This window comes from Amia ocellicauda, unplaced genomic scaffold (genome assembly GCF_036373705.1).
Source record: "Amia ocellicauda isolate fAmiCal2 unplaced genomic scaffold, fAmiCal2.hap1 HAP1_SCAFFOLD_106, whole genome shotgun sequence".
NCBI classification, from domain to species: domain Eukaryota; kingdom Metazoa; phylum Chordata; class Actinopteri; order Amiiformes; family Amiidae; genus Amia; species Amia ocellicauda.
Genome location: NW_027102671.1, coordinates 242,501 through 252,500, shown reverse-complemented (window position 1 = coordinate 252,500; position 10,000 = coordinate 242,501).

Here is a 10,000-nt window from a genome sequence, read left to right as displayed (position 1 = left end):
TCAGAGCCCGTACGCCCCCCGCACTCACCCTTAAAGGCCCGCAAGCCCTTGGGGTTCCTGCCGGGGGCGGGCAGCATACATATGTCCGTTCCGTGGGAACCACCGGGGAGATGTCAGAGCCCGTGAAACCCCGAAAGACAGACCCTTAAAGGCCCGCAAGCCCTTGGGGTGAACGTCTGGGGCGGGCAGCATACATACACCCCGGTCGGGAACCACAGGGAGGTGAGGTCAGAGCCCGTGAAACCCCGAAAGACAGACCCTTAAAGGCCCGCAAGCCCTTGGGGTGAACGTCTGGGGCGGGCAGCATACACACTCTCCACGGCGGGCCGCGAAGACTTAGCGGGCGCAGCCGCCGGAGCGGGCCGCCGACGAGGCCTGAAACGCGGGGTGCGGCCGGGACCGTTCCCCCCCTTGCATTTCGCTGGATGATCAGACAGTCGCAAAGAACCGTCTGAAAATCCCGGGCCAAGTCCAGAAAGTGTCCGTAAAAGAGCTAGCGGGGCCCAGCCACTTTCCTCCAGCAAGTGCCCTTAGCTCAGTTTTGACCTCTCTCATTGCACTAAGTGTCTTCAAAAACCCAGTTCCTGTATTTCCCCCGGCACCGTAGAGAAATGCTGACAGCCTGGAACACTGTGGCGGCTGCACACGGCACTCCCATGCCCGCCGCGAGCAGCCTAGCCCCGCCTCAGACCCGCGAGAACCGCCCATCGGCACACGGCCCGCTGTGCGCCCGAGCCGTTTGGTGTAAAAACTGTCCAAAAGTGGTTTCGACCACTTAGGAACATCGTAGAGACTCGAAATAAAAAGGATTTTGTTGGAAAAGCGATTCTGAGGAAGGCTGTGTTAAAATTAATTTCGGGAAATGTCGTTTACCCCCCCCCAAATGGCTCCGAAGTACCCCCCCCCCACCCCCCCCCTAAAAAACCGTGTTCCGGGGGTTTTTCGAGAAAACAAACACACGGGGTATATAGAGGGGACTGAGACGAATCGAATGACGTGCTTTGCAAAGAAATCGGGGGCTCACAGCCCCCCCAGGAGAGGTTCAAAAGTCGGAGGACTGGTCACCTAACTCCCATTGAAGTCAATGGGGGAAAAATGAAAACTGTCAAAAAGGCTTAAAATGGTTCAAAAACCCACTGGGGCAGTAGATAATCATCCTATTTGAATTTTAAAAGTCTTAGTTTGGCGAAAAAATACCTTTTAATAATTGTTTTAGGGGTCAGAAAAATCAGCTCCGGCTGCCTGGTCACCTAGGGGAGATAGAAAATTTTTCTAAGTTTTTCACTCGGCCGCCTGGTCCCCTAACTCGAAAATTTTAAAGTGCTCCCATCGGTCCCGGGATAGGGTGGCTGATAGCTGGGAGCCCCCTGAGCACTGCCCCGGTGTTAGTTTTCGGAGAAATGCCCCCGTTGATTTGTTATGATTTTTTTTCCGCCGGCCGCCTGGTCGCCCTAATGCAAAGTCAATGGGAGTGAGGAGATAGAAAATTTTTCAAAGTTTTTCACTCGGCCGCCTGGTCCCCTAACTCGAAAATTTTAAAGTGCTCCCATCGGTCCCGGGATAGGGTGGCTGATAGCTGGGAGCCCCCTGAGCACTGCCCCGGTGTTAGTTTTCGGAGAAATGCCCCCGTTGATTTGTTATGATTTTTTTTCCGCCGGCCGCCTGGTCGCCCTAATGCAAAGTCAATGGGAGTGAGGAGATAGAAAATTTTTCAAAGTTTTTCACTCGGCCGCCTGGTCCCCTAACTCGAAAATTTTAAAGTGCTCCCATCGGTCCCGGGATAGGGTGGCTGATAGCTGGGAGCCCCCTGAGCACTGCCCCGGTGTTAGTTTTCGGAGAAATGCCTCCGTTGATTTGTTATGATTTTTTTTCCGCCGGCCGCCTGGTCGCCCTAATGTAAAGTCAATGGGAGTGAGGAGATAGAACATTTTTCAAAGTTTTTCACCCGGCCCCAAACGGCTCCAAAACACACTGGGGCTGTGGCTGGGACTCTCACCAGGACTGCCCCCTACTTTATTTCTGGATTAAAAAGCATTCTATATTAATTTTTCGATTTTTGGGACCCGGGACGCCTGGTCACCTAACTCCCCTTCTATCCCTATGGGGGGGGGGCGGGGACATCGAAAACGCTCCCATCGCCGCCGAGGCACGCTGCGGGGACTCTCCCTACCATCGCCCCATGCTTCCTTTGAAGAATATATGACGTTTTTCAATTTTCACCGACATTTGAAAATCAAAACTTCAGAACATTTCATAGTTATTCTCAATGGGTTGTCTAGGGGCACACATCTCTAAACTGGGGGAAATGCTCAAAATGATTAAAAAGAAAAACAATGCCCCCAGACCCGGGGGGCTGATAGCTGGGAGCCCCCTGAGCACAGCCCCGGTGTTAGTTTCTGGAGAAATGCCCCCGTTGATTTGTTATGATTTTTTTTCCGCCGGCCGCCTGGTCGCCCTAATGCAAAGTCAATGGGAGTGAGGAGATAGAATATTTTTCAAAGTTTTTCACTCGGCCGTCTGGTCCCCTGACTCGAAAATTTTAAAGTGCTCCCATCGGTCCCAGGGTAGGGTGGCTGATAGCTGGGAGCCCCCTGAGCACTGCCCCGGTGTTAGTTTTCGGAGAAATGCCTCCGTTGATTTGTTATGATTTTTTTTCCGCCGGCCGCCTGGTCGCCCTAATGCAAAGTCAATGGGAGTGAGGAGATAGAAAATTTTTCAAAGTTTTTCACTCGGCCGCCTGGTCCCCTAACTCGAAAATTTTAAAGTGCTCCCATCGGTCCCGGGATAGGGTGGCTGATAGCTGGGAGCCCCCTGAGCACTGCCCCGGTGTTAGTTTTCGGAGAAATGCCCCCGTTGATTTGTTATGATTTTTTTTCCGCCGGCCGCCTGGTCGCCCTAATGCAAAGTCAATGGGAGTGAGGAGATAGAAAATTTTTCAAAGTTTTTCACTCGGCCGTCTGGTCCCCTGACTCGAAAATTTTAAAGTGCTCCCATCGGTCCCGGGATAGGGTGGCTGATAGCTGGGAGCCTCCTGAGCACTGCCCCGGTGTTAGTTTCTGGAGAACTGCCCCCGTTGATTTGTTATGATCCGTAGTTGCCGGCCGGCCGCCCGGCATTGCTCTATCGGATGGAGCGTGGGCTGGCTATGGGAGATTTAGCGATTTTCGGAACCGGCCCCGATGGCCCCCCAAACCGGGTGGCCACGAGGTGGGACCCCCCTGAGCACTGCCCCGGTGTTAGTTTTCGGAGAAATGCCCCCGTTGATTTCTTATGATCCGTAGTTGCCGGCCGGCCGCCCGGCATTGCTCTATCGGATGGAGCGTGGGCTGGCTATGGGAGATTTAGCGATTTTCGGAACCGGCCCCGATCGCCCCCCAAACCGGGTGGCCACGAGGTGGGACCCCCCTGAGCACTGCCCCGGTGTTAGTTTTCGGAGAAATGCCCCCGTTGATTTGTTATGATCCGTAGTTGCCGGCCGGCCGCCCGGCATTGCTCTATCGGATGGAGCGTGTGCTGGCTATGGGAGATTTAGCGATTTTCGGAACCGGCCCCGATCGCCCCCCAAACCGGGTGGCCACGAGGTGGGACCCCCCTGAGCACTGCCCCGGTGTTAGTTTTCGGAGAAATGCCCCCGTTGATTTGTTATGATCCGTAGTTGCCGGCCGGCCGCCCGGCATTGCTCTATCGGATGGAGCGTGGGCTGGCTATGGGAGATTTAGCGATTTTCGGAACCGGCCCCGATCGCCCCCCAAACCGGGTGGCCACGAGGTGGGACCCCCCTGAGCACTGCCCCGGTGTTAGTTTTCGGAGAAATGCCCCCGTTGATTTGTTACGATTATTTTTCGCCCAGGCGATGTGCCTTTTCATTTTGTTTTGCACTTTCCTTCATTCCTTGGTGCATGCTACCATCTAACGGACACATTTCGGTACTGCAGTTTGAAAGTAATTTCCCCGTCTAGGGATCTCTCAATGCCCTGGGCTGCGAAAGGAGGGCAAGGACACCCTATGTTCTCATGAGTGCAAAGCCCCCCCGGCTTCAAGGCATTCCAAAAGGAAAACCGGAGACACTGCTGTACACACACACACACACACACACACACACACACACACACACACACACACACACACAGAGAGAGAGAGAGAGAGAGAGAGAGATAGAGAGAGAGTAGTCACACAGTGGAATAAACTCCCCAGCGATGTGGTAGAAGCTGAAAGTTGGGGAACATTGTGATGGTCTATATTTCTTGGCAGATAATAAAAGATGCTCTTATCATGCCTCCGTTGATGTGTTATGATCCATAGGTTGCCGGCCGCCCGGCATTGCTCTGATCGGATGGACCGTGGGCTGCCTATGGCAGAGTATGGGCGATTCTTCAGCCGGCCCCGATGGCCCCCCAAACCGGGTGGCCACGAGGTGGGACCCCCCTGAGCACTGCCGCGGTGTTAGTTTTCCGAGAAATGCCCCCGTTGATTTGTTATGATCCGTAGTTGCCGGCCGGCCGCCCGGCATTGCTCTATCGGATGGAGCGTGGGCTGGCTATGGGAGATTTAGCGATTTTCGGAACCGGCCCCGATGGCCCCCCAAACCGGGTGGCCACGAGGTGGGACCCCCCTGAGCACTGCCCCGGTGTTAGTTTTCGGAGAAATGCCCCCGTTGATTTGTTATGATCCGTAGTTGCCGGCCGGCCGCCCGGCATTGCTCTATCGGATGGAGCGTGGGCTGGCTATGGGAGATTTAGCGATTTTCGGAACCGGCCCCGATGGCCCCCCAAACCGGGTGGCCACGAGGTGGGACCCCCCTGAGCACTGCCCCGGTGTTAGTTTTCGGAGAAATGCCCCCGTTGATTTGTTATGATCCGTAGTTGCCGGCCGGCCGCCCGGCATTGCTCTATCGGATGGAGCGTGGGCTGGCTATGGGAGATTTAGCGATTTTCGGAACCGGCCCCGATCGCCCCCCAAACCGGGTGGCCACGAGGTGGGACCCCCCTGAGCACTGCCCCGGTGTTAGTTTTCCGAGAAATGCCCCCGTTGATTTGTTACGATTATTTTTCGCCCAGGCGATGTGCCTTTTCATTTTGTTTTGCACTTTCCTTCATTCCTTGGTGCATGCTGCCATCTAACGGACACATTTCGGTACTGCAGTTTGAAAGTAATTTCCCCGTCTAGGGATCTCTCTCTCGTCTAGGGACACTGCTGTACACACACACACACACACACACACACACACACACACACACACACACACACACACACACACACACACACACACAGTGAGAGAGAGGGAGAGATAGAGAGAGAGAGAGGTGGAGAGGGAGAGAGAGGTGGAGATAGAGATGGAGATAGAGAGAGATGGAGATAGAGAGAGAGATGGAGATGGAGAGAGAGATGGTGATAGAGAGATAGAGATAGAGAGAGAGATGGTGATAGAGAGATGGAGATAGAGAGAGAGATGGTGATAGAGAGATGGAGATAGAGAGAGAGATGGTGATAGAGAGAGAGTCGTCACACTCTGGAACAAACTCCCCAGAAGCTGAAAGTTGGGGAACATTATGATGATCTTTATTTCTTGGCAGATAATAAATGATGATCTTACAGAGGGCGACTTACAACACCAGTGCAAACATACAGCGAAGGACAAGGCATCAATCGCGACAGAATCCCTTGAGTTAAAGCAGCAGATTCAGAATAACACACGTCAAAACAGACTGGAGACTAAAACGAGCACGAAAGGTGTCGAATATGTGGCCTCCTCTCGCTTGTAAACTCTCTCGTGTTCCTGTCGATGGGGTCGGCGGCTCGGGGCAGCGGCCTAGCAGCAGCAGGCAGGCCACCCGGCTGCCTGGGGCTGACCTCCGGGGCAGGCAGGCAGGCAGGCAGACCTCCAGGGCAGGCAGGCAGGCAGGCAGGCAGACCTCCAGGGCAGGCAGGCAGGTAGGCCGTGCTGCTGCCAGGGCTGGCAGGCTGACCTCCAGGGCAGGCAGGCAGGCAGGCAGACCTCCAGGGCTGGCAGGCTGACCTCCAGGGCAGGCAGGCAGGCAGGCAGGCAGACCTCCAGGGCTAACAGGCTGACCTCCAGGGCTGGCAGGCTGACCTCCAGGGCTGGAAGGCAGGATGGCAGACCTCCAGGGCAGGCAGGCAGGCAGGCAGGCAGACCTCCAGGGCTGGCAGGGAGACCTCCAGGGCTGGCAGGCAGGCAGGCAGGGCTGTGTGGCTGGGGAGGGCAGGCTGGCAGGCAGGTAGGCCGTGCTGCTGCCAGGGCTGGAAGGCTGACCTCCAGGGCAGGCAGGCAGGCAGACCTCCAGGGCAGGCAGGCAGGTAGGCCGTGCTGCTGCCAGGGCTGGCAGGCTGACCTCCAGGGCAGGCAGGCAGGCAGGCAGACCTCCAGGGCTGGCAGGCTGACCTCCAGGGCAGGCAGGCAGGCAGGCAGGCAGACCTCCAGGGCTAACAGGCTGACCTCCAGGGCTGGCAGGCTGACCTCCAGGGCTGGAAGGCAGGATGGCAGACCTCCAGGGCAGGCAGGCAGGCAGGCAGGCAGGCAGGCAGACCTCCAGGGCTGGCAGGGAGACCTCCAGGGCTGGCAGGCAGGCAGGCAGGGCTGTGTGGCTGGGGAGGGCAGGCTGGCAGGCAGGTAGGCCGTGCTGCTGCCAGGGCTGGAAGGCTGACCTCCAGGGCAGGCAGGCAGGCAGACCTCCAGGGCAGGCAGGCAGGTAGGCCGTGCTGCTGCCAGGGCTGGCAGGCTGACCTCCAGGGCTGGCAGGCTGACCTCCAGGGCAGGCAGTGCTGCTGCCAGGGCAGGCAGGCAGACCTCCAGGGCTGGATAGCAGACCTCCAGGGCAGGCAGTGCTGCTTCCAGGGCTGGATAGCAGACCTCCAGGGCTAACAGGCTGACCTCCAGGGCTAACAGGCAGGCAGGCAGACCTCCAGGGCAGGCAGGCAGACCTCCAGGGCTAACAGGCTGACCTCCAGGGCAGGCAGGCAGACCTCCAGGGCAGGCAGTGCTGCTACCAGGGCAGGCAGTGCTGCTACCAGGGCTGGAAGGCAGACCTCCAGGGCTAACAGGCAGGCAGGCAGACCTCCAGGGCTGGAAGGCAGACCTCCAGGGCTGGCAGGCTGACCTCCAGGGCTAACAGGCAGACCTCCAGGGCTAACAGGCTGACCTCCAGGGCTAACAGGCAGGCAGGCAGACCTCCAGGGCTGGATAGCAGACCTCCAGGGCTAACAGGCAGACCTCCAGGGCTGGATAGCAGACCTCCAGGGCTGGCAGGCAGACCTCCAGGGCTGGATAGCAGACCTCCAGGGCTAACAGGCAGACCTCCAGGGCTGGAAGGCAGACCTCCAGGGCTGGCAGGCTGACCTCCAGGGCAGGCAGTGCTGCTGCCAGGGCAGGCAGGCAGACCTCCAGGGCTGGATAGCAGACCTCCAGGGCAGGCAGTGCTGCTTCCAGGGCTGGATAGCAGACCTCCAGGGCTAACAGGCTGACCTCCAGGGCTAACAGGCAGGCAGGCAGACCTCCAGGGCAGGCAGGCAGACCTCCAGGGCTAACAGGCTGACCTCCAGGGCAGGCAGTGCTGCTACCAGGGCAGGCAGGCTGTCCTCCAGGGCTGGATAGCAGACCTCCAGGGCAGGCAGTGCTGCTACCAGGGCAGGCAGGCTGTCCTCCAGGGCTGGATAGCAGACCTCCAGGGCAGGCAGTGCTGCTACCAGGGCAGGCAGGCTGTCCTCCAGGGCTGGATAGCAGACCTCCAGGGCAGGCAGTGCTGCTACCAGGGCTGGATAGCAGACCTCCAGGGCTGGATGGCAGGCAGGCAGACCTCCAGGGATGGATAGCAGACCTCCAGGGCTGGAAGGCAGGCAGGCAGACCTCCAGGGCAGGCAGTGCTGCTACCAGGGCTGGATAGCAGACCTCCAGGGCTGGATGGCAGGCAGGCAGACCTCCAGGGATGGATAGCAGACCTCCAGGGCTGGAAGGCAGGCAGGCAGACCTCCAGGGCAGGCAGTGCTGCTACCAGGGCTGGATAGCAGACCTCCAGGGCTAACAGGCAGACCTCCAGGGCTGGAAGGCAGACCTCCAGGGCTGGCAGGCTGACCTCCAGGGCAGGCAGTGCTGCTGCCAGGGCAGGCAGGCAGACCTCCAGGGCTGGATAGCAGACCTCCAGGGCAGGCAGTGCTGCTTCCAGGGCTGGATAGCAGACCTCCAGGGCTAACAGGCTGACCTCCAGGGCTAACAGGCAGGCAGGCAGACCTCCAGGGCAGGCAGGCAGACCTCCAGGGCTAACAGGCTGACCTCCAGGGCAGGCAGTGCTGCTACCAGGGCAGGCAGGCTGTCCTCCAGGGCTGGATAGCAGACCTCCAGGGCAGGCAGTGCTGCTACCAGGGCAGGCAGGCTGTCCTCCAGGGCTGGATAGCAGACCTCCAGGGCAGGCAGTGCTGCTACCAGGGCAGGCAGGCTGTCCTCCAGGGCTGGATAGCAGACCTCCAGGGCAGGCAGTGCTGCTACCAGGGCTGGATAGCAGACCTCCAGGGCTGGATGGCAGGCAGGCAGACCTCCAGGGATGGATAGCAGACCTCCAGGGCTGGAAGGCAGGCAGGCAGACCTCCAGGGCAGGCAGTGCTGCTACCAGGGCTGGATAGCAGACCTCCAGGGCTGGATGGCAGGCAGGCAGACCTCCAGGGATGGATAGCAGACCTCCAGGGCTGGAAGGCAGGCAGGCAGACCTCCAGGGCAGGCAGTGCTGCTACCAGGGCTGGATAGCAGACCTCCAGGGCTAACAGGCAGACCTCCAGGGCTGGAAGGCAGGCAGTGCTGCTACCAGGGCAGGCAGGCAGACCTCCAGGGCTAACAGGCTGACCTCCAGGGCAGGCAGTGCTGCTACCAGGGCTGGATAGCAGACCTCCAGGGCTGGATAGCAGACCTCCAGGGCTAACAGGCAGACCTCCAGGGCTGGCAGGCAGGCAGGCAGACCTCCAGGGCAGGCAGTGCTGCTACCAGGGCTGGATAGCAGACCTCCAGGGCAGGCAGTGCTGCTACCAGGGCAGGCAGGCTGTCCTCCAGGGCTGGATGGCAGGCAGGCAGACCTCCAGGGCTAACAGGCTGACCTCCAGGGCAGGCAGGCAGACCTCCAGGGCTAACAGGCTGACCTCCAGGGCAGGCAGTGCTGCTACCAGGGCAGGCAGGCTGTCCTCCAGGGCTGGATAGCAGACCTCCAGGGCAGGCAGTGCTGCTACCAGGGCAGGCAGGCTGTCCTCCAGGGCTGGATAGCAGACCTCCAGGGCAGGCAGTGCTGCTACCAGGGCTGGATAGCAGACCTCCAGGGCTGGATGGCAGGCAGGCAGACCTCCAGGGATGGATAGCAGACCTCCAGGGCTGGAAGGCAGGCAGGCAGACCTCCAGGGCAGGCAGTGCTGCTACCAGGGCTGGATAGCAGACCTCCAGGGCTGGATGGCAGGCAGGCAGACCTCCAGGGATGGATAGCAGACCTCCAGGGCTGGAAGGCAGGCAGGCAGACCTCCAGGGCAGGCAGTGCTGCTACCAGGGCTGGATAGCAGACCTCCAGGGCTAACAGGCAGACCTCCAGGGCTGGAAGGCAGGCAGTGCTGCTACCAGGGCAGGCAGGCTGTCCTCCAGGGCTGGAAGGCAGACCTCCAGGGCTGGCAGGCTGACCTCCAGGGCAGGCAGGCCGGGCCCCCGGTGCTGCATCTCGGCCGCTGCCTGGGGCGGACCGGCCCGGGTGCCCTTGCGCTTTTTCGACACCAGGGGGCAGTTGGGTGCCATTCCGTCCCTCGTGTGGCGAAATGGCGGTACTGCACCTCCGCCTTTTTGCTGGAGAAAGTCCGCAGTCGGGACAATGCGCCACACGGTCCGTCGGCAGGAGGCCCGGGCCCGGGCACAACTCCCCGGTGGGGACGGACGCCGGGCTGGAGCTTCCCTTCAGCACACACACTCACTCACTCACTGACCGACCGACTGACTGCAGGAAAGGCTCCCGGCTCCCAGCGCTCA